The 24664-nt window shown below is 41.8% G+C and overlaps 1 long non-coding RNA gene across 2 annotated transcripts in view; it reads left to right on the top strand.

Moving 5' to 3' along the window:
• LOC125437481 overlaps window positions 1–14466 on the top strand; it is a 47149-nt gene extending 32683 nt beyond the window's left edge. The window contains exons 4-5 of one of the 2 annotated variants that reach the window (XR_007245221.1): window positions 4705–4899; window positions 14325–14466. This is a non-coding gene — a long non-coding RNA (uncharacterized LOC125437481). The remainder of the gene's footprint in view (window positions 1–4704; window positions 4900–14324) is intronic. The other variant, XR_007245220.1, reaches the window with a different exon arrangement.
• The last annotated feature ends 10198 nt before the right edge of the window (window positions 14467–24664 follow it).

Genomic DNA, 24664 nt, shown 5'->3' with positions numbered 1-24664 from the left:
TTACAGTAGACGGGGACATTCAACTTTTAGTATGAAATATGGAGCCATGGAAGACATTTCAGAGGCAAAGGGGAACATTGTGCACAGGAAATGTTAATTAATCCCCCTTTCCCCTCCCCCCCTTAGTTTTGTGAATCTCCGCAAAACTTTCAGGGGTGTGTAGTTAGAAATGTATGCATTGCTATTGAACCCAAACCATGCAGTGTCTTGTTCTGATGCCAGAGTTTGCCCCCTGTGCCTTTGTGGCACCCCTTGGCAGGAGGAGAGGTCTCACTGCTTGCACTGTCTTCCCCAGTGTACTATTCTCCCAGCCTGAAACAGCTTTAGGAGGTTGCTGCCTTCCTCACTGGAAAGACCCATGTGTACAGAAGAACAGGTGGGAAGGCTGAAGCCTGTCATCCCCCACATGTTGCAGTCCTGAACAGGGCAATTGAATAGAGCCTGCAACTCATGTCTGAATGAAAGACAGAGTGGAGAACTGAGACGCAGCCTCTGCAGTTATTAGCATTCTTCCATCCGCCTGAACTTTAAGGAGAGGCATCCCTCTTTGGCAGTGTCATCCCAGTTTGATCTGTATGGCAAGCTGCATCCAGAAAAGGGTTTTTTTGGCACTGAAACCAACAGAAACTACCTTTGGATTGGTCTCCTTATTCGCCTGCCTTTACTTTCAGTATCAGGGTACCCAGCTCAAGATATCAGACTAACAAATGACTCTGAATCTGCCATTTAAAAACACCCTCTAACAAAGTATTTCAGGTTTGTCCTTCGCCAGACATTCAGGGGTGCTCTGCCATGTTAAAAATCACATTGTCTTATAAACTATTAAATGAAACGAATGTCATTAAACAATGAAGAATATTTTATCAGTGTTATGAATAATTTTGATTGTTAAGGTGACTCTTTATGCATTTAGTTATTATCTTAGATGGCTATATGTCTGTAATAATAATACGCATTTATTGTCATTGTGCACGCACAATGAAAATTACAAGCATTCCCCAATGCACACTATTTCAGACCTCACACCCCATCCTCACATTCCCCTTCCTCCAACCATCACTACACAGCTCCAACCACATCAGCATGAATCCATGGAGTTCAGCATAGTCACAGCTCTAGAACAGAAGCTGTCTCTAAGCCTATTTGTCCTTGTTTTTATAATCCTATGGCATGAGTGATGGCAACTGTGAGACAATGTTGCATCTAAAAGTAGTATCTATTCCATGTAAGTGCTGCTAGCTTCCTCCTTAACTAAAGAGCTTGAGAAAGCGCGACCCAGCTATTGCAACCTGACATTATCTCCATGAGTTAGATGTGATGGGGCATTAATTATATTTGGTATGGGCAGAGAGAGATCTGAAATTATCAAATAAAGGAATGCATGGGAGAAGGGCCATATTTATTTAGGTCAGTGGTTCCCAAACTTATTTGGCCTACCGCCCCCTTTCCAGAAAAAATATTACTTAGCGCCCCCTGGAAATTATTTTTTTTTAATTTTAATAGCAATTAAACAGAAAGATACATGTATTAATGTTTCTACCTGTGGCCATCACCGCCCCCCTGGAGAGCTGCAGCACCCACCAGGGGGCGGTGGCGCCCACTTTGGGAATCACTGATTTAGGTAGTTAGAACTCACTTTTATCCGTGGAGGAACCGCAAATAATGTATAATGCCAGATAGATAAGCCATTAGACAAGCGAATAGGGCCTCCCCAAGATGTTGGTGGTGGACTTACTGACTGGCTTGTTTGAAGGCTTGTCCATGTGGCCATGCCCAAACTTTACAAGGTACCTGAAACAGGAGGGGAAAGACCTGTCATTGATAAGATGTTCTTCGTGCTTGTTTGTTTTTATATTAATAATTTATTATATGCTTCCAGTAGTATGGTATTGGTTTTACTTGTGAGCTGCCTTAAGCAGGATTCTGGAGAGGTGGCATATAAATTTCCTAAATAAATAAATAAATGATATAATACAAATTTGATGTCTATTCTCTTTGTAACATGTTGAAGTAAATGCGCTTTTTAAAAAAAAGGTGCTTTGTAAGGAACACCTTGAAGTGCTGCTCCTGGGGAATGGGTGGCCAGGGGTATATCTACAGAAAATGGCACCTGGGACAAGCTCTCAAATTGTGCTCCCCCCAAACATCTGACATGTATCTTTTAGATAACTGTACCATTATATCAGCTCAAAAATAAAGCCCAATTCTCCCTGTCCCATTTTTACCCTCACACCAATCCTTCACGGCAGAGTGGTAATTTGAAACTGGGTCACAAAGATATTGGTCCAACCGATTTTCCTCCTCCTCCTCCTCAACAACAACAACAGTAGCTATATCAAGAAAGAAAGAATGCAAAGTATTTCCTTTATGAATTCACTTGCGTAAAAGTGGCATGAAAAGGGTGAAATGTCTTTTTTTTTTCCACAAGGTATAACATTGCACGCTCTAACTTCTGGATCTGCCTTTCCCTCCCATAACTTTTGCATCTGCCTTTCATTCCTGGTGGAGGAGGCAAGGCAGCAGGCATTGGCAGAAGGCTGGGTGACATCCTTGCTCACTGCTGTGCCTGGCCCCTAGTGGGGTGCACCAAATTCAGGGAGAAGTGGCCAGCCAGCAGAAGCTGCAGCAGCCCAAGCCAAGACTGGCTGCAGCACGTGCAGGAAGAGGAGACATAGAGACTGGTATTGGTGGTGAGGCTTTACCCTGCTGCTTCCTGCCTTCACCTCAGCTGGCTGGCTACTACCTGCCACCAGGACGTCCCGCAGTTCACCTGCCTTCTTGCATGGTGGGATGGGCAGACAGTTCAGGGGGCAGCACTGGGACTCCCTGGCCAAAAGGCCTGCTCTCCTGTCAACCCTGCAGCATAGTATCTCAGAGGGTAGGCCTGTGCCAAGCTTGGACTGGCCACTTTGCAAAGGAGTACCCCCACAACCCCCACTCATTCAGGGGTGCTCTGCCATTTCCACTCTCCGGTCTGAGGTGAGCCGCAACCAGGGAGTGGCTACCCCAACTCCTTGCGGGGGGGGTGGGGAGGAGCAGGTGGCCAAATGCACCCCCCATATGACCCACACAAGTTGCGCCTGGGGCTCCCGCCCTGCCCTACTCACCTGATTACACATCTGTGGGGGACCCCCAAGAATTGCCCGGTGGGGGCGGGAATCAAAAGTCTCTTGTATGTGGAGGTTAGAAAAAATTGTCCTCCTCTTGCACCCATGGCAGTCTAGATGGGATCTAAGTTATGGTCATTGGTATGTGACAGAAGGATTGATATGAGAGACACTATTGAGAAAAACAACAATTTTCTCTGTACTTCCTGCTTGCTAGTTTTGATTCATGGGAGTGATGCTACTAGCCTTTACTCTTTTTCCTCAGTGCCCACCCATTCACAGACATACACATACATTGTGGTGTAAGGTAGGTAGCCAGGCTGACTGTGGTGTCAGAGAGTTGCCGATAACCTAGAAAACAATTCACCCTTTAATGGTGATTTAATGAGCCAATGAAACTTCATGAAAATAACCTAGGAAATAACATCCCATTAAGCCATTGATAACGGGACAGTATACTTTTTCACTAGGCTATCGGCAGTCCTATGGTGAGTTTACATAGAAATCGCCAATCACTGGTGTGTCTGTGTTAAAAAGTTGCATAGCTCCCCTTTCAAAGCCCATTTCTTCTGTTCTCCTATCGGTGACTAGTATTTATTTACTCTACATTGCATGTTTGAGATTGTTGTGAAAAATGACCCTACCTCATTGCAAAGACTGCCCCATATGTAAAACTATTAAGATAAAGTCTTGCGTAAGTGGCCCTAATAAAAGGAATTTATCACCAGACATGGAGAGGAAGGCGTCTTTTATTCATAAATTGAATAATACTGAGGATTGTCATTGCAAATTTTGAGAGCTAGAAATTATTATCATTCATTCTCTAAATTACCAGCTGCACAAAAATTACTAAATGGTGCGTTATCACTCGTTCTCAGTGTGGGAATATCTTTGTTATATGTTTGATTACAAATGGCTGCCCACATGATTATCATCAATAAATCAGAGGTAATCATACCACATGCTATGGGAAGGACTGGCTGGGGAAGGCTCTTATGTGATTGGGATGTCAGAAACCTGCTGTGGCTGGGAGCACTGGTGCTTTCCTTCTTCCCTCTCACCCCAGTATACTCCCACTGCAGTCCTAAGCAGAGTTATATTCTTCTAAATTGAAGTCAGTGGGCTTAGAAGGGCATAACACTGCTTAGAAGTACATTGACAGTGTGCTACAATTGACAACACTGGTCATGGATCCAAGGAGCCATTGGATAAATTAATAAAGAACTGCAGTTACTTTTTTTAGAATATGATTGTTGTGTAGGTTGCGCTCTTTTAGTCGGCCATGGCTCAGTGGTAGAGCGTGTGATTGACATCAAGAGGATTTCAGCTTCTTCATCACTGGCATCTCTAATTAAAGGGAGCCTGGAGACAGTTCAGGGTCCCTCTCCGGCATGCCCTACTGCAGAGGTGTCCAACTCTGGCCAGGCCAGCAGGGGCTAATGGGAATTCTAGTCCATGAACATCTGAAGCGCTAGAGTTGGACATTCCTGCCCTAGTGTGTCTCTGAACACACAAATCCTTTCCACACAAATCCTCCCAAAATTTCTAAAATGTTTTCCACCCAAACCCCTCCCCCTTTACCTTGATTTTCTTTTAGTTCATTGTGGAATCGATGCTCCAATGCTTCACAGTGGGGTGCTGCGATTATCTGCGCCTTCTACACTCCAACCTTCAAAGATTAGTCCACCAAAACTGAAGAATCTCTGCTAAAATGCCCCCAAAATAGGTGAGAGGGAATGGAGAGCGAGCTGAGAAAATGGCGCTAAGGAGGAAGTCTGGGTACTACACAGAGGTATGGGAAACACCTTAAAGAGATCACCCAGGCAAGTGAAGACATTTTGAAAATGTTTCAACTAAAGAATCACTTTAAAAGGGCAATCATTTAAAACATTTTGAAACTGCAAATAAAATATTTTGGGAACCAAAGGGGGTAAAAATAGTGCAGAATTCTATGGAGGGAGAGTTGTATTTCCTGCTTCAAAACGTTTTAAAAGGTTTGTGTGGAAAAGACCACTGTTTGTTAGCAGGCAAACAATGGGGTATGACTGTTGTCTTCTTACCTTTGGCCCCTTCCGCACACGCAAAATAATGCGTTTTCAAACCACTTTCACAACTGTTTGCAAGTGGATTTTGCCATTTCGCACAGCTTCAAAGAGCACTGAAAGCAGTTTGAAAGTGCATTATTCTGCATGTGCGGAATGAGCCTTATTTATAGAATTCCTGAAAAAACCTGGCTGGCCACTTTTGGAAACAAGATATTGGACTAGATGGATCTTTGCCTTGATCTAGCAGGGTTCTTTTGCATTCTTTTGAAGTAAACTTTTCTTGAACCATAACTGTTTGTCTGGGTCCCAGTGATTTTCCAATACCATCATCACCATCTACTGTCATATGATAACAATTATTTGGTATAAACAGGCTAGTGGTCTCAATTTCTGTGCTGAACTCTGCTTGGATCAGGACTTTGCCAGTGTCATCATGGAACAATGTGGAGAAAGTAAAACAGAAATGAAAGTGAACAGGCAAAGAAAAAGACCTGAGATACTTTGTGGTGCCTTTAATTGAAGCTTGATGTGTACACACAAGTCATCTGGAGAAATCTTTTCATACCACTGAACTAAACATTATCACTTGTTACTGTCTGTTGGTCAGGCCATTCTTCAAAGCACAATTGTTGGGATTGGGTAAAAGTTAGCAACTCTAATAGCAGCCTGATAGACAGAAATGCAAGAGTTGGATCTATTTGTAGTATGAAAATTGTCCTGTCCAGGACTTTGGAGTTCAGATGGGCCCTCTGCTGATCAGCTACTCCTTGTCAAGGCTGCAAGTGTAACCCCCATGCCCAGAATGGGTTGGCCCAGAATGGGTTGACCCAGTAAGGGGTGGAGACTCAGAGCAGCAAGAGGCTGCAGGAGAGAGCTCTTTGGAGAAGACAAGGGTACCAGACTCGGACCTTGATTTCTATAAGCCCTTAACACCTTGTTAAGGTAATTGCAATATTGTTGGGAACTACTGGGAAGGTAGTTGTTGTTTTTGCTATGTTGTAAATGTTGGAGTTTATTGTTTCAGGGTTTTCTTTTGTGGTTGTAATGGGTGAGAGTTCTCCTGGAGACCTTCATCATGTTGCAACCTGTTCATCAAGCCCTTGGAGTCTTCAGGAGCCAGCCAACTTGCAAAGAAGAATTTGGACTTGGCAATATCAGTAGACTGTAAATAGAAGGACTTGAAATGCAACCTGAACAGGACCTTGAATTGTAACGTTAAATGTTGATGTTTTAAAAGTGTTAATTGTAAAGAAAAGTAAACCATATTGTTGTTTAAAAATTGTTGTTGCAACTCATTCCAAGTACTGCCCCACAGAACCCACAGTTAGAGGTTACACAAGCACAGGAAGCTCAGCAGGGCCTTAGTCTCAGGTGCCAACAGTTCAGTGGCCCCTTTTGCCCTGAAGCAAACCTTTAAAACTGGTCCAGGACACACCAGAGAGCCCAGGTTGCCCAGCCTCCTTCATACCAGCCCTACTCACCTCCAGTCTACATGGCCTTGGAGGCTCACATGGAATGGCAGTGGCAAGGCCAGGAGATTCAAGAGCCATATTGGAGGGAAAAGACAGTACCCCTCATTCCCCATTGCAGCAATAATAATGCCTGCAGCCCTGAGCCCCAGGACACCTCAATAGGGCCTCAACAGACACACAGGCCCCTTGGAGTCAGGAGGATGGCTGCACAGGGATACTCTAACTCAGAGCAGGACAAGGAAAGAACGGGCAGTTGCAATCACCCCAGGGAGAACTGGGGAAAGGAAGTCACAGGGGAAGCAGAAGGGACTAGAGACAGAGAGGGAAGGTAAATGCTCTAAGGCCCTAACTGCTGCCATGAATGCAAGGGATGGGCACTGCCACAATCACAAGGGGTAAGAAACTTGAAAGTGAAGGAAGAAAGGGGTGGGGTTAACCTTTGAGGGATGAGCACACCATGGGATAGGGGATAAAGAGGGAGCATGGTGTCCTGCTTGAGGAGGAGATGACCACTGGCACATAAGATGTCCTTGCCTTTTTCTCCTTCCTACCCACCAGCCAATCTATCTTTATCTGTCCCTCTGTATTCAATGTCCCTCCTTCCCTACCCCAGCAGCTTCTCCGTGGGAAAAATTGGACTCATGCATTGTTAGTTGCCAGACCAGTTGCATAATGGGGAAATCACAAGGATTTGCCAGAGGTGTGTGTGTGGAGGTGTGTGTCTCAGTTTCATCTCCCCCACTATTTTCTCTTTTCCTCACCATTCCGTCTCTCCTATTACTATTGTTTCCTGATTGCTTACTAGACCTATATGACAATCATTAAGTGCTGTACCTTATGATTCTTGACAAATGTATTTTCTTTTATGTACACTGAGAGCATATGCACCGGAGACAAATTCCTTGTGTGTCCAATCACACTTGGCCAATAAAGATTCTATTCTATTCTATTCTATTCTATTCCTTTCCACCCATGAACTCAACCAACTTTTTATCTGTTCCCCAACCTCAGGTATACATTTGTTATCTATTTTCTACATTTATACCCTTCTTTTCACCACAATGGGAACCTAAAGCAGCATCCGTTATCCATTTTATTTTCAAAACAACCCTAACAGGTAGGATAGTCTGACTGGCTCAAGATCACACAGCAAGCGTTCATGGCAGAGCCTGGGTCTCCTAGATCCCAGTCTGAATCTCTATCCACTCTATCATGGCTGCTTTTGTGAGGTAGTTGCTTTTGAACAGTACCAGCAGCGGGGCCTGAGTGAGTCATGCAAGTTGCAGGGCAGCAAGTTGTTCAGTGTTGCTGTTGTTACTCCTCCTTCCAAGGCCAAACTAGCCCTGGAAACCCTGCCATCTCCCCTACTTTTTACAGACAGAAACCAAAGTTTTAACTGGCAATTCTGGTGTGGTCACAGTGAGCATTTGTTTTTTAAAGCTACCAAGGTGCTGCCTCTACTATTTTGAAGGTTTTTAAACCCACCGATCCCATGTTGTTTTGCGTGTGTTAGATTTAAGACTTTTCTGCAGGCCTGGGAGTTTTCTCAAGTTTGCAGAAACAGTTGTTCATGCCTCCAGTCTCTGAATGTCTGCAGGCATGTCAACACAACAGATTTAATATATTGATGGTAAGAATTGATTTGTTAGTATATTTGTTTAAATACGCAAAAACATATGTTTGAATATAATCTACTGAGGCACCTGGAGAAAGTTGGTACTTCATTCTAAGACATTCTCCTTTGACCCAGTTTCTTCTATTTACTAATCCTTCCCTGTTTGTTTAATGTATGTTGTTGTAGTAACATTGTTATGTGCCATATTTAATTAGGTTTAGGGAAAATAACAGTCTCAACAATTTCATCTTTTTATCTTATTCATGTATCCCATAGTTCCCAGGAAAAAAACAGTATGCATTTATATCACTTTACGCACTTTTATTTCTTAAGGTTTTATAAGGCATGACCCAGATAAAGTTTAAATGTATAAGTGATGTCGATTTCAGTTAAAGAGCTAAAATTGGTCAAGATCCAGCCTCTCGAAGAGACTTTTATGACCTGTTGTAATATAATATATAACATTTTAGCCCTTTCCTCACAAATCATTAAAAACGTTTTGAAAATGTTTGCAAAATTTTCAATCCCCCCCCCCCAATTTGTTTGCATTCACCCCCTTAAAACGATTCCTGGCTGCTGTTTTGTGGTTGTTTGGGGCTTTTTTAAAAGAAAAAAAACTATGGATCCAATGCTACGAAGCTTCGGAGTCTCATGCAGTGATTCTCAAGGGGCTGTGTCTTCAAAGCTACAGAGACACGACCAGCCCCCCAAATTAAAAAAAACCTGACAAAAATAGAGTGTTAGACGGTCAGCATGAGTTCAGAAAATGGCACATGGTTCAGAAAATGTGGGAAACATCTTAAAGCCAGTGAGAACGTTTTCAAAATGTTTTCAGAAAAAGAATTTCTAGGGAACAGGGTGCAAATAAAGCATTTTGAGGCAGGAAATAAAAAGGTTGGAGCTAAAAACTATGCAGAACTCTTCAGAAGAAACGTTTTATTTCCTGCCTCAAAATGTTTTATTTTTGGTTGTATGGAAAGGACCACAATTTCAGCACCAATCCAGTATTATGCTGGGTTGCAAACTATGCAATTCACTGGATTATTTGAAATCAAGGAAATGGTACAGGCCTACTCCTGTCCTCTGATGCTGGAAACTAACTGAGAACGTTCCTCCATATAGCAGACATTTGAAGACAAAAAATATCGGGAGCGTTACCTTTCTACCTGTCTGCCTGTGTTCCTAAAACTAGGTCCTGTTTAAATTGTTTCTGAGTGGTTTATCCAAAAGTGTTAGTCATAAACCTAATCAAAGCACATTTTATTTTTGCAACATTGTTGATGCATAAGATTGTCCGAGTATTTTCGTTCCATGAATATTCCCTGACCTCCTTGGCATTTCTTTGGAAACTATAATAAAAAGAATGACTCTTTCAAAATCTTTCCTCTCCCCAAGGAGGGCTGTGTGCCTGCCTGCTGCCTAGGGAAGGGGAAAAAAGCTTGCTGTTATGTGAAAGGGACACAGCAGGGGAGATTAAGATCTCTATCACAGCTTGTGGCTGCAGCGATTAGAGTGCATTAGGGCTCCCTCAGTGTTGACAAACACTGCCCCAATTAGGAATTAGTTCAGCATGGCATCTGATAGCTCTGGCACTGCTGACCTGCTAATCAGGCTGGCCTTTCCTTCCCTCCATTTGCCTTTTTGTGGCAGAGGACAAAAGCTTTGGAAAAGCTACCCCCTGTCAGCACCTGACCGCTTTCATAATGAGAATATGTTTATTTCCTGCCAAGAAAAAAGAGAAACATGGGAGGACAGAAAGGTGCACCTTTTCTGATCTAGGCACTTGCTCTTATTTGAGTCTTCCTGTTCATTGTTGTTATGCTGCAATATGTGCTACCATCTTTTATCGCTAGTGCAGGGGGTGGCCCCCAAAGACAGGGCCTTTTCTATGATGGCATCTCTACTCTTGAACTCCCCACCCACTAGGGTTGCCAGGCCCAACAGCCAGTGGGAGACTGGGATGGGCAAGGACATTGAAATGTTCATCTGCCAATGGCATAACATCACTTCCAGGAAAACCCAGAATTGACATCAATTGATTGTCTGAAACTTTATGTAAAACCATAGAATACTATTCAGTGATTCCTAGAGGTGTGATAGCAGTTTGGTTTCATCAGAAGTGACGTCAGGCCATCACTTGGTGGTCATTTTAACTGTATTTTTCTTACATTGTTATTCAAAACAGTGGTGTAAAATGTCAGCTGGGGGGCTGGCACCCTACTGCCCACACTGGTTTGCCTGGTGCCAACCTTGTTGTGGTAGCAAGTGACAACGTTTATTTATTTTTAGTTCAGCATAACTGTGACAGAGATCTTAATTTTTTTCTCTGATTTTGGGTTGTGATGGTTCAGTTCTCTCCTTCCTTTTGAAGGTCTGGGTTCTGGGAATGTTCAAAAAAACTTTATAACTTCTTGAAATGTTCTATATTATATTTATTTTTACTGTTTTGGACTTTTAATTTTAAGGCTGCTGTTTAAATTGCCTGTTCACTTGCCTAGTAGTTTTGGTGTTGACATTTATTTATTTTATTTATTTATTCAATTTTATAGGCCGCCTCATCCCCGAAGGGCTCTAGGCGGCTGAAATTGAAAATCACTTAGGCTCATTCCGCACATGCAAAATAATGCACTTTCAAGCTGCTTTCAGGGCTCTTTGAAGCTGTGCGGAATGGCAAAAACAGTTGTGAAAGCAGCTTGAAAGTGCATTATATTGCGTGTGCGGAATGAGCCTTAGGGAGTCAGCATACTGGGAAGTGCAAAATATAAATATGCATCCATCTAGCAACACCATCTCTTTATGCAGCTAGGTATTTATTCAAGAATGTATGAATCCCCACCACCCCCTAAAAACAACCCCTGCCAAGGTGATGTACAGTAAAGCCTAGAAAACAAATAGAACAAACCTCAAATATAGAAAATAAAGAACAAGGTATAAGAACAAAACCCAGTTCATGGAGGGAGGTCTTCAGTGGCCTGTGGCTATTAAAGCAGAGACTGAGTTCAGGTGGAAGAGAGTTCCAAAGAATAGCAACTGCAGTAGAAGAGCTTTAGCCTGCATCCCACTAACCTGATGAAAAAAGTAAAGGAGTCAGTGAGATTCATGAAACACAATTTCAGCAGAAATAATTCAACATGATATGGCTAATTATTGGTTCAATCCTTAGCTGCCACCTACCTTGTTTACTATCAGGGGACTTTAGTATGCTAAAACTAGGGGCAGTTTCCTTCCTTTTTAATGGCAACAATAAGCTTCTTTCTGAAATTCTTGTGAAATGGGTGATCCTTTAATTCTGAAGTGACTTGAATCAAACATGCCTTCTTTAAATTGACTGTTTCCATATGTTGCTTCTAGCTCTACCAGAGAAACAGGATGTGAAACAGGAGATATTTTATTAAAAGAGAACCTTGCTGTTTCTGGGCTTTAGAGATACCACTGCTGTTATAGCATGATGATAGACTGTCTGTACAAGCACCTGTTGGCATGGGGAGTGCCCCTTTTAGAGATGGGGCACTCATCAAACATATGCACAAAGTAACACATGGAAGGACTTCTACATCAACACTCCTATGAAAGCCATAATGCCTTCTTCTCTGGTCTTCTCTGAAAGCACAGGGTTCTTGGCAAGCATTTGCGCTCAGCTTTCTGTACCCTTATGCATTTCCATTAGACTGTGGAGTGTTGGCCTTATGGGAAGGGGGGCGGGGAGCGCACCCTGCTAGGTGCATCTTTTTGAGCCAATGGAAATGGATACGGTTCATCTGCATACAAAAGGCTGAATGGCAAGGCGGTGGGGTGAAAAGGGTCATACACCCAGATGGATTTTTTAATTCCGAGAGGAAAATAACACCACGCTCTCAAGTGATAACTGAGCCTTTCTTCCTAAATCGGACCAAAATACTATTTTTTTTCATTCGTGCAATGAAGGAGAAGCAAATTATACAGAACTGCATTCTGCAGAATAATAAGGTTTCATGCTGCATAAAGCTCCCATAAGCCAGTGTAATTACTGAAGAGCTGGAAATACAGTTTCGGTTTATATCTAATCACAATGCCATTTTGAGTACAATAAAAGAGGATCTTGGAGGCCAGGAGGATTCTGGGGTGTGCGTTGGCCTTGGCTACCAGCTTCTCTTCTCAGTAGGAGCTTTCCAGCTTGCAGAGAGCTACTAATGCTTTACTACTGTAAACGTGGGCCTAGAAATCAACCCTAAATAATCAGTCTGTGTTTTCAAGTTCATCTCAAATAATCCTCATTTCTGGCATTTTCACCAGAACATTTTGCAATTGTTTTTCTAATGCTCCCTGACACTTTTGCTCTCTCTGATTCACTGGGATAAATAAGTCCATTTGGAAACAAATTAGAAATGTCTCAAAACAATCAGCTAACCAGAATGTTATCCAAAAACTTCAGGACCTTGTTTTCCCTTGTTTGGTAATGAATAGGAATTATATATGTGAACAAAGAAGTTTGAGATAGAAGAGAAGTAAAGTTCAGAAGACAAGGATGCCCTCCCACAGTTTAACTGATATCTCATAGGCCCCTTCCACACATGCAGAATAATGCACTTTCAATCCACTTTCAATCCACTTTGCAGCTGGATTTTGCAGTGCAGAATAGCAAAATCCACTTGCAAACAAATGAAAGTGGATTGAAAGTGCATTATTCTGCATGTGCAGAAGGGGTTGTAGTCACAGAATAAATGCTTTTCTAACTTCATTTGCAAGGATGTGTTCTGAAAACGTTTCCTTCATGGTATGGTCTTCAAGGAGAAGCAGATGTTCTGAAAAACCAACAGAATCACTATGGCAGATTCCGCATGGGCCAAAAACAGCAGTGTGAAAACATTTTAAACCCTGTTACACTGTTTTCACATCGTTTTCACACTGCTGTTTTTGTCCCATGCAGAATCCGCCTATGTGCTGTCTTCTTGACATGTACTGAGATGACCCTGTACACATGGGTCCATGAGCTGAATCTTTACCAGTTGATATACGGTTGATATAGCTGCTACTCTGCCGAATGTTGCCAATGGGCAGCCCCATCCAAAGGGGCTTTCACTGGGCTGCCATCCCCAAAGAGGCTTCCTTGCAACGTGGGGAGGCTGGTCAAGCGAAACAGCCTCCCTGCTGCCAAGAAGCCCCCATTGGCCTTAATAGGTGCAAAACATACAGCACAACAAGCCACAAATAAGAACAAACTAATGTATGGCAATGAACAAAACAGCACAAAATAAAACATAAAGAAATAATGTAGGAACTATTTCCTGAAGCAAAGTCAAGGAACAAATGTGTAAGCCAAGGTCTATGAATCACAGTCCAAAATAGACCTTTGGGTATATCAGAAGGCAAGGTCCTGGTGTCTTTCGTCCATTTCACTATAAACTTGTTCACTCTGTAGTGAGATGAGGTGACTGCCTCTATACAGGATATCTTTAAGAACATAAGAACAAGCCAGCTGGATCAGACCAAAGTCCATCTAGTCCAGCTCTCTGCTACTCGCAGTGGCCCACCAGGTGCCTTGGGGAGCTCAAATGTAGGATGTGAACGCAATGGCCTTCTGCGGCTGTTGCTCCTGATCACCTAGTCTGTGGAGGCATTTGCAATCTCAGATCAAGGAGGATCAAGATTGGTAGCCATAAATCAACTTCTCCTCCATAAATCTGTCCAAGCCCCTTTTAAAGCTTTCTAGTAAAATAGACCATTACAACATTTCATGGGTAATCTTAGAACAATGAATATTAGTAACAATAATTATTAGAAGAACAATAAATACCTGCTTTTAAAATGTAATATTAAATGCATTAATATTTTAACGCTTCAAACATTCTCTTTAATATTTTAAATATGTTTAATATTTTTAAAAAATCAATAAATGTTTATAATAGTTATTAATATGTAATACTTACAAATAGAATCAACTTTCATGCATTTCTGGATGTTCAATGGGCTAGGTGGCAACAATATGTTGTATAAAAGTGCTAAATAAATTTCAAGGCTACTCAATATTTTATAAAAAGATAGAGCTAATAAGCAGTAATAATTATTTGCAGCTGTTAATTAAAGTTATATGTTCTTATATTTACAGCTCCTGTCAAAACTTGTGAACATATACAAGACAGAGGAACCATAAAGCGCCAACAATACCACCAGTGCATTCTTAAATCAATAAAGATCTCATTGTTTAAACCATAAGAATGATATGCTTTTAACTTGAAAATAAATCTAGCCTCAGTCTGTAAAAGTTTTTGTTTTAAATCAATCTGTTTAAAGGGTCGGTTTTTAAATGTATATAACATGAAGAATCTTATATTATTCTCTGTATGGCCCTTCTCTACAAAGTGTTGCACCACTGAGGCATCTAAATATTCGTGTTTTTATCTCTGAACAATTTATTTTTGCCTCTAGTTCCGCTACACTCTCACTGTGTCCTTTTGGTTGTTCCTTAATAGAATTTGGTTGTTCCTTAATAGAATTATGCCACCCTTTTTGTTTCCCAGCTTGACCCCCGGACCATGAGACGGTCCATTTCTCCTGCATGGTTCCGCATGGCTAATGCGGCCATTTGTTCTGCTGCGGCCGCAAGCCACGTTTAAACGAATTGCACATAACACGATTGTAAAAAAAAGGGTTGGGGGAAACACAGCAGATCCGTGTTAGCATCGGGACCTGTGTGAAGTTCTCCCCAACCCGGGTTTTTTTACCTGGTTTAATTGGCCCATGCGGAAAGGGCCTAAGAGATGAAATGCTAGAGTTAAAAGGCAAATTTCAAGCCACTGGGTCAGGGTGACATATACCCAATAGTTCTTAAGGAACTGGAATGCAAAATTGTTGATCACTTAACAAAAATATGCAAAATGTTCCTAAAATAAAGGGGGGAGGGTAGCAAATGTAATGCCAATTTTTAAAAAGAGGTCAAAGAGAGACCATTGGACACTTACCGTGAAGGGGCCTTCCCCTCTGAGCCTAGGCCATGGTAGATGTTATGGACTACAATTCCCATCAGCCCCTGCCAGCATTGCCAATTGGCCGTGCTGGCAGGGGCTGATGGGAATTGTAGTCCATAACATCTGGAGTGCCAAAGGTTCGCCACCACAGGCCTAGGATGACATCTTGTGGGAATCACCCAGAAGTCCTCCAGCTCAGGGGAGAAGATCCAAGTTATTACAGGCTGATTCTTCTGATGTGTGTTCTGAGTATATTGGTGTAAATTATTGGTAAAGATGAAATTATTAAGGACATGGAGGAACAAACTGGCCTGTGGCTTTAAAAGTGCTTCTTCTGTGCCACAAAACTTTAAATGGGTTCTGAAAGAACGGAAACAAACATATGGTCATGGGTGATCTAGTACATATTTCATAGCTGGAGTTCAAAAAGACTTGTGAAATAGCCAAAATCATAGAGAACAAGATAGTATTCAGGATGCTGAGTATCAAAGGGATTCTTGGGAAGTTGCCTGCTAGTTGAATACGATCTGTGCTGATTTTCTGTTTCCCTTCTTATTGCAAGTATTTAAACCTGGGCATGGCCAAAGACACAAGGCTTTTGGCATGAATTTCCCAGATCCTTAGTCTAATCCTCTAACCACTACACACATTGTCTTGTACAGATCTATGGTCAGTGGTGGGATCCAAAAATTTTGATAACAGGTTCCGATTGGGGTAGAGTTCAAAACAATGGCTGGCCAAGCCTTTACACGCACTCCAGTCCCTATTGGGCAGGAAGGTTGCTTTAATAACCCCTTCTCAGCACTCAGAAAAAATTAGTAACCGCTTCTAGAGAAGTGGTGAGAACTGGTTGGATCCCACCACTGCCTATGGTGTAGCTGCATTTGGAATACTGTGTGCAGCCATGTGGGGGAAATAGACCATCTCATGGTCCAGGGGGTCAAGCAAGGGAAACAAAAAAGCTAGGCAAGGAAGAGAAGAAGAAAAAAGCACCTTCAGTGCTGAAAGCTTACACCGGACAACATGCTAATAGCTGTGCAAAGGGGCCAGAACAGGAGCAGGTTCATGTAACCCATCTTCCCCCCACTTTTATTGGCCCGTGCAGAAAGGGTCTTATCTCTGTTTGACTCTGTTTTTCCAGCATGTCTCCTAAACAACTGCTGTGACATGAGTAACCACACCACACTTTCACTGTAAAACGTGTTGCAAACAATTCATTCAGTTTATTGTCGAAGGCTTTCACGGGCTGTTTGGCCGTTCTGCTTAACATTGTAGCTCTCTGGCTAAGCCACTGCATCTGTGGCTGGCATCTTCAGAGGATCTGTCCTCTGAAGATGCCAGCCACCGATGCAGGCGAAACGTCAGGAGAGAATGCTGCTAGAACATGGCCATACAGCCCGGAAACCACACAGCACCCCAATTCATTCAGTTTCTCTACAATCTATCTGTCTTCCTTTAGCAACTCTTTCACCACTTTTGTTGTCCAAGGACCCCAGCACCTTTCTACCTGGATTCTTCTTTCTGTTGTCCAAGAAATTCTTATTGTTTGTTGCAGTGTTTTTAGCAATATGATTTTTATATTTTCTTTGTATCCATCATTGAGTATGAGGGAAATTAAGCCAGTGGATAGCCTCCCCTTCCTTGCGAACCTATATGGAATGCCTGGTTGTCCAACTTCAGCAGCAGAGTTGAAGTTCCTGGTTTTTAAAAAAAAATTAGAGAGAAGTATCTGTAAGTCTCTAAGAAAATTCTTTGCCATCATATCAAGAACACTATTGGAACACTATTGGCAATTTTAGTGATATGGAATTTTGAATAAACACCCATTCTTTTTTGTTGTTAGTCTTAGCTGTTTGTATTCGTGCAACATGCCTACTTAACAAAATTCCCCACCCTCTCGGTTCCCATTTGTTTGCCCATAGTATTCCATACTTGGGGGCAGAATGAAGTAACTCCATTTGTATGTCTTGACATAACTTCCAAGTTCCCTTGCTGAGGTTTTTTATACTGCTGTCGGGGTGCTGTGATCAGTTCCTGCATTAGTTGGAATTGTTTCCTTTGATGTGGTTGAAGGGGCAATGCAAAGAGACAGTTGCTGCAGGCTGCCGCTGAGCCTAATGGGAGTGCCTTTACTCCAGCCTCCTCTTTTATTGGCATAATTTTGTGCCACCATTGGGACAGAGACTGACCTCTAAATATAACTATAATTCTGATTTAAAATTCTCATCTTCCTTTATGATGTCCCCAACTCTACCCAGTTTTGCCCCCTGTTTGTATGGCAGTTATGCTGGCCAGAATGTTGGTAGCATCACTGTTCTAAATCCAAAACACCGGCATCAGGCGCTGCCAGCACTATGGGGTTTCTTTCATACACTCCAGTATATCATAGGTGAAAATAGGTACATATTTGTGTAGCTTGTCCACAAAAATGTCCCTATGTCATTTGTAACAGGAGCTAATCATGCAAACCATTAGAAATAATGGACACTCAAATTCTTGTAGTATGAGCAGTCTGGACCATTTCCATTGGGAACAGAAAAGTGTTCCTCGTGTACAAAACTTATTTCTGTGCTGATGTTAAAGGAACTTTAAATTAAAAAAAATATTTAAATGCTCCTGCTAGGGCTTTATAGTTACATGATATATGGTAATGTGTAATTAACAAGCTACCAAGGGAACTATTCTGAATTTGGTATACTTGCTGCTGCTTGGAAAAAGGCACAGTGTTCAAACCAAGCTGAACAGAAAATGCCTCTTCCCTGTTTTACATGTAAATATAACTCATATGTAATTAGTGAAATAAGAAATGCCTGGGATGTACGCACTTCTTTACCCTCCTCCTTTGTGACTAGAAATCATCCATTTCAGTGATTCCTGTTTCTGGGCCATCTAGAGAGCCACATTTGCCTTTGTTAAATCCGCTGCTTGTGTTTGGTTTGCCTCTAGCTTTTATCCACTGTAAACTGAAGTGCAACTGTTTTGTACTAAGCAGTTAGCTGAGGGGATTCAGCCCGCCCAATCAGCACAACTAAAGCATGAAATGAGGACACAGAATGAGAGAGGGAAAATGACAGCCCTCCTCCCCACTTCTCAAAAGCTTCTGCATTCATATGCACTCCGTTAGGACCACAAACACACTAAATTTATATCTATCTCCACAACTCTCTCCACAACCCCCAGTTCCTCTCCTCCTCCTCTAGACAAAGTTCTTGAATCAGCAGATTGTGAGCTCAGGAGAAGTAAAGAGCTATTGAGGGACAGACTCTGATAGCATTACAGCCATACATGGAGCCATTTTCTGTGGCGAATCGCTGAGTTCTACCTGGTTATCTCCTGCCTTGCACATCACTTCCAAATGACATGCTCTCAGTCTGGGCAAAAATGAGAGTTTTTTAAAAGAGCTGGGATTTCAATAATATGTGACGAAAGGATGAGATTACTTTCTGAGGTGGAAGAAGGAGAGTAAGAGAGTGAGGGAGAGAAGAGAAAGGTCCTCTGTCCTTTATGGAGTTTCCTAGGCAAGGATTCCTAGGCTGACTCTCCCAGCATCCGAAAGAAAACAGTGAGAAAGTTTGGTTATTCTTCCATCCCCCTTTTACATGTACTAGGGAAAGTGAGCTGAGAGGACTGTTCTTTTAGGATTACTTCAGAGGAAGCGGATGATCCAAGCAGTTTTCAGCAGTACCACAACTACCTAATTACTAGTTCTAACCCAATGCGTTCTTCCTTTCCTGATTCCAAGACTTAACATTAGACAATCAGCATATCTGAGGGGGGGGAAGTTTTTTTTTCTTCATATAAGTTAATTTAGATACCAAAAATTTGGGTGAATATGTATTGGGGACTCAAACATGGAATCTCACAACCTGAGCACAGTCTTAGATGATGGATAGCTCTTGGGCCACTAAAGGGAGCAGTGTGGATGTTTATAGATTATTGTTCATTTTCATGTTCATTTTAAACAAATTTCATTCACATTCGTTATGGTTGGAACAAAGGGTATTTGTTTAATTGTAGATTTGCTTTAGGTTTATATCATTTTAATTTATAACATTTCTGATTGCAAGTTTTCTCAGGGGTTGTACCTCTTCATCTAGGGTCCTCTTTGTCAAATTTCAAACAGACAGGAGAAAAGATCACTGTTTGATCAGCAATTAAAATTCTGCCTTGCAGAGTGGGATCTGGGGGCAAGATGTGACAATTTGGACATGCGAGTTTGTTTTTTCCTTTCCCAGGTTCCTCAAGCAGACAAAACCAGAATTTATAGAACTTTCCCTCACCCCAGGCACACTTTTCCCCCTTGTGCATTTAAAGCAACAGGTACCAACAATGAATCAGTGTTCATAACAATAAGTCCAAAAACATATCAAGAACATAATGGAAATGGACATAGAATAAAGTGGATGCAAAAACATTTATCTCAGGAACCAAAAGATAGCCTATTGAATTGCACTGGAATCTGCCAAACCCTCCCCCTAAAAAAACTATCAAGCAACAGAAGCATCAGTACATGAATAGTTCCTATCGAATAGACTCATTTCCAATAAGGCTTTGTCATAAAGTAGTTCAATCTGTGTTATACTGCAACTGAGCTAACGTTTTTCAATACTGGGTACAAAAGGCCCTCGGCAGTCACATAATAAAATTCAGTTCAATAACTACCAGGATAATAGATAGATGGTTTCAGTAGCCCTGTTCACATGTTATAGTAAGAACCCGTACATCCTTCTTGTAAGAAAGAATCAACATGCACTTCCTTTACCAAATCAAACCAGGGACCAGTACCTGGATAAATGTGTGGTTGCAATCACATATTGAATATAACATGAGAATTATTCCATGTACTTATAAAGGAAAACCAAGCGTACACTGAACACTGATGTCTCTGTGGTAGCTTGTGTACAGGGCTCTTGCATTCACTGTAACTTGTAAACAATATAATCTTGTACCAAAAAGGGTATTGGGAACTGGTCCATTAAACCATTTCAGAAAAGGCATTTTGGATCATCTTAAGAGCTCCAGTGCCACACAATGAAATATATAAGCAATGCAAGTTATAAATCATGAAATCCTGAGTAACTCAAATGCTAATATCAATACACAAATTATTTAACCTATAATCTGATTTAATTTTAAAATGCATGTATAATTGAAATTAGCAATATTGAATAAGCCGATAGCACTTATAAAAACTGTTTAGTGCCTTTAGAACTGTTCAAACATGTTTTCCCAATTGTTTCAAAAGTTACTGCGTATCCTTGAACTGATTAGTGTGGTGCTTGCTTAATGTTCTGAATTCTTTACGTACATCCAAGTGGTCGGTTGGCCACCAGTGAAATTGTGCAAGCCACAAGAGAGGCCATACACAGACATGGTAGAGGTCTCTGTACACTTGGGGGACCGCCCAGATATGTACATACTAAGACACAATTTATTAAAAAGAACCCCCCAAATAATTATACTGATGAGAACTAAGTTCCAAGACAGACAAAATTATGAAAATAGTGAAAAGTCAAGGGGAAAATGTGAGATAGGAAATTAGCAGTGGGACTTTGAAACTCCTTCCCTCACCCCTAGATTCCTTGCTGGGTCTCAGCTTGTTATCTTGTAACTAACTTTACATTAATCCTAAAATTATCTCAGTAACAAACGTTACAATGATCTCTATATTATACACTGAGCTGAAAGACAGAGGTTTGCCTAAGGCCCTCTGTTGCTGAATTTGTTGCTGATTTAAACAAGAGACTTTCCAGATCGTAGCTCATGCCTTAGCCATAACCTGTTCTTAAAGGGTTAACAGCAGCCATCTCAATTGTACTCCTGCCTAATATCAATACAAACGTTACAATGATCTCTATATTATACACTGAGCTGAAAGACAGAGGTTTGCCTAAGGCCCTCTGTTGCTGAATTTGTTGCTGATTTAAACAAGAGACTTTCCAGATCGTAGCTCATGCCTTAGCCATAACCTGCTCTTAAAGGGTTAACAGCAGCCATCTCAATTGTACTCCTGCCTAGTGAAATACAAGACCCATATTTTGAAAAGCAAGACTATTTTCCATTACATTATGGTGATTGCACTGACCTCATTTGGGAACCCGTCTCCATTGGCTGTTGACTACAGGCCAAAGTTGATCTGAGGTATCTACAGCACATACTTGCCCTGTATCAGATTTCCATAGGCTGTACCATCACCTCATAGCCATCTGTGTATTTTCCCATCCTAGAGGAACCAATTCAGGATAGAAATGGATCCGTTATTTTCCTTGGGTCTGCTTTTCTAGCAACACAGAGTCACTTTATTCCTCCTTCAAACCAGCAAGATGGAAGGGCTGCAATGCTAATTTTCACCCAGGCTCTTTTTGATGGCATGGCTAATAACATCTTTGCTGCACCAACTATTTGTTCTGCTTTCTCCTCTAAGCAGCAAATATCTAGGGAAGCAGGAACAGAGACAGCGGGTGAGGGAGAATGAAAACAGCCCCTCTCCTGAGAGTCAGATGCAATCACCCATTTGTCACAGCGAGTTGCCCGCTGTCTTGTGTCAGCGAACAATCTGACGGAGTGCGCTAGATGAAATTTTGCTGGCTTCTGTCTTTAGATAAGAATGCTATCACTGACTCAACATATTTTATGTATAACATACCAGCAGCAAAGAGCACTCAGGCATCAGGCTTGTTTAAATATAGTTGATGGTATCTGAAAAACCAGTTAACATGTCTCGGCTCAACACAGCACATTTTTACATCCAATCATCATGCTATGGAGGCCACTGTGTATCTTTCCTGAATCCTTACCACACAAACTTGCCCACTAACCAGAGGCATGAGTGTTGAAAAGATCTAGGCATGAAGACATGTAGATCATTTCCTAGAACTGAGGAGGAGGTGTGGAAACGTACCTCACTCTATCACTCACATCTTTGCTTTGTGGATTAGCTGCACAAAACAGATTGTGGGAAACCTGTGTAATTTTAAAAATTTCTGCTTTTTTATTTAAAACAAATGTATAAAGATGCCATCTGAGGCTCAAGACAAAACACACAGTGCCAAGAATAATAAACAAAGATAAAATAATAATTACTGATGTATTTCCTAGTCTACAGATGGCAAACATTGTGAGCAAGAAGAGGAGGAGGAGGAGGAGGAGGAGGGGGAGTTTGGATTTATACCCCATGTTTCTCTTCTGTAAGGAGACTCAAGGTGGCTTACAAACTCCTTTCCCTTCCTCGCCTCACAACAGACACCTTGTGAGGTAGGTGGGGCTGAGAGAGTTCCAAAGAACTGGGACTAGCCCAAGGTCATCCAGCAGGAATGTAGGAGTGCGGAAACACATCTGGTTCACTCGATAAGCCTCTGCCACTCAGGTGGAGGAGTGGGGGATCAAACCCAGATCTCCAGATTAGAATCCACCTGCTCTTAAACACTACACCATGCTGCCATTGCCAAAAGTAGCTTTCTCTTCTTCACGAAAACTCCATGCAATACCTTTCCTGATGCTTGAGCTAGACAAGTGCTTTGTAAATGTTACATTTCAGACCAATTTGTGTTGATACTGAATACCATGTGAGCAGTCTACTCCAATCATCAGGCTTCTTGCAGAAACCATACTTCATCAGTGTGACGTAGCCAGCAGAAAATGGTTGTTGAGCCTGGAATCTCAGAGTTCAAATCTGTGCTGAGCCATGAAGCTCACTGATTGATTTTGGGCAAGTTTGATGGGCAGCACCCTCACTTGTTTCAGCCTGGTTCTGTAAATTATAGGTATCAGCAAAGGGAAAAATATTGTTTGGGGAAAATCTTCTTAGTTTTGTACTTGCTTAAGACAAGTTTGGTCAAACTGGACAACAGGTAAGGAAGTTGATATGAGCAAGCAGCATAGTAACCATATGTGGGAAGAAGTGGGAAGACGGGTTAACTCAAAAAAGGTCTTTCAGATTGGGTATTTCATGAGCATAAATTATGAAAGTTTGTCCAACAATGCTAATAATTTTAGCAAGATATTTATTATGTTTATTATGATATTTATTATATTTATTATGATATTTATTATGATATTTATAACTTGCACACATTCTTTTTGCTAGTTTTGTACTTTCATCTCCAAATCACTGTGGAGGAATGTAGTCGTGTCTCTATAGAACTCTATAGAGCAGTGGTTCTCAACCTTCCTAATGCCACAACCCTTTAATACAGTTCCTCATGTTGTGGTGACCCCCAACCATAACATTGGTATATATAAAATATAAAAAGACCGTTTTCTGATGCTCTTAGGCGACCCCTGTGAAAGGGTCGTTCAACCCCCAAAGGGGTCCCGACCCCCAGGTTGAGAACCACTGCTATAGAGAATATAGAACTCTATAGAGAATGTAGTTGTGTCTCTATAGAATTATACAATGACAGAAAAGTCTCATGATCCCTGCCAGGTTGTTGTGGGGCAAGACTAGCCACCACCACCTTGGGTAAAATCCAATGCTTTTCTCTCTCTGGCTCATTCCGCACATGCAGAATAATGCACTTTGAAACTGCTTTCAGTGCTCTTTGAAGCTGTGCGGAATGGCAAAATCCACTTGCAAACAGTTGTGAAAGTGGTTTGAAAATGCATTATTTTGCGTGTGCGGAAGGGGCCTCTGTCTCATGGTCTCAGGCCAACTCCACAGGGGGTGTAGCACTGTAGCATTCCAAAAAGCCAGAGCAGATGGGTGAGGACTTATGCAGAATCTCTGTATTTAAACAACGTTATTTCTACAAGGCACAAATAAATCTAGGTGCAGTAAGTAAAATAAAATGAAAAGTTACTCACTAGGTACTCACAATCCATGGTATATCGTTTCACTGTTGCCAGATGTCCCAATTCCTTGTGTATCTGCAACCCCCTTTAGCATCATTCCCCCCTGTCTTTCTTCATGGCAAAATACACAGGGGAGGCAATTCCCCTGATAAACACCAAAACCCAACTCCAATCAACTCTCAGACAAAGGAACATCTCCCCTTTTCAGACCCCACTCCACATTTGCTCCGGGGCCTTCAGCCAAGTCCACCAGACCTGGACCTTCCAATCAAAAGGTGTTAACATCAAAGGGCTAGAGTGTTTCCATCACAGTTGGGCAAGGATGATCTCTATCCAGGAAAGAGCACCTTCCTCCCCTCTTTCCAGCCACAGAGACTCCAGGGTCGATCAACATAACTGTCACAGCATCTCATCCCCCTCACCCTCATTTATCGCAGCAAGTGGTTGAGAGTTTATCTTTATATGTCTATCTTGAATTTCTCAAAAAGATTGTGGAGAAGATAATACCTACTGGATTCCATTTAAGCATAAACGATTATCTCCCTGCTCAGCAGAATGTATTCAGTGTACACATGGTAGCAGTTAAGACTGTAGCCACGATACCAGTGCAGTTCAGCAGACACAACGTTAGAATTTGTGTAGATTAATACCTGCCTCAACACCTGCTATCTGTGTCATATTATATGGCAGC

This window comes from Sphaerodactylus townsendi, linkage group LG08 (assembly GCF_021028975.2).
Source record: "Sphaerodactylus townsendi isolate TG3544 linkage group LG08, MPM_Stown_v2.3, whole genome shotgun sequence".
Classification (NCBI taxonomy): Eukaryota; Metazoa; Chordata; class Lepidosauria; order Squamata; family Sphaerodactylidae; genus Sphaerodactylus; species Sphaerodactylus townsendi.
Note: the sequence above shows the minus strand (reverse complement) of the source record. Positions and strands in the feature narration are given on the sequence as shown.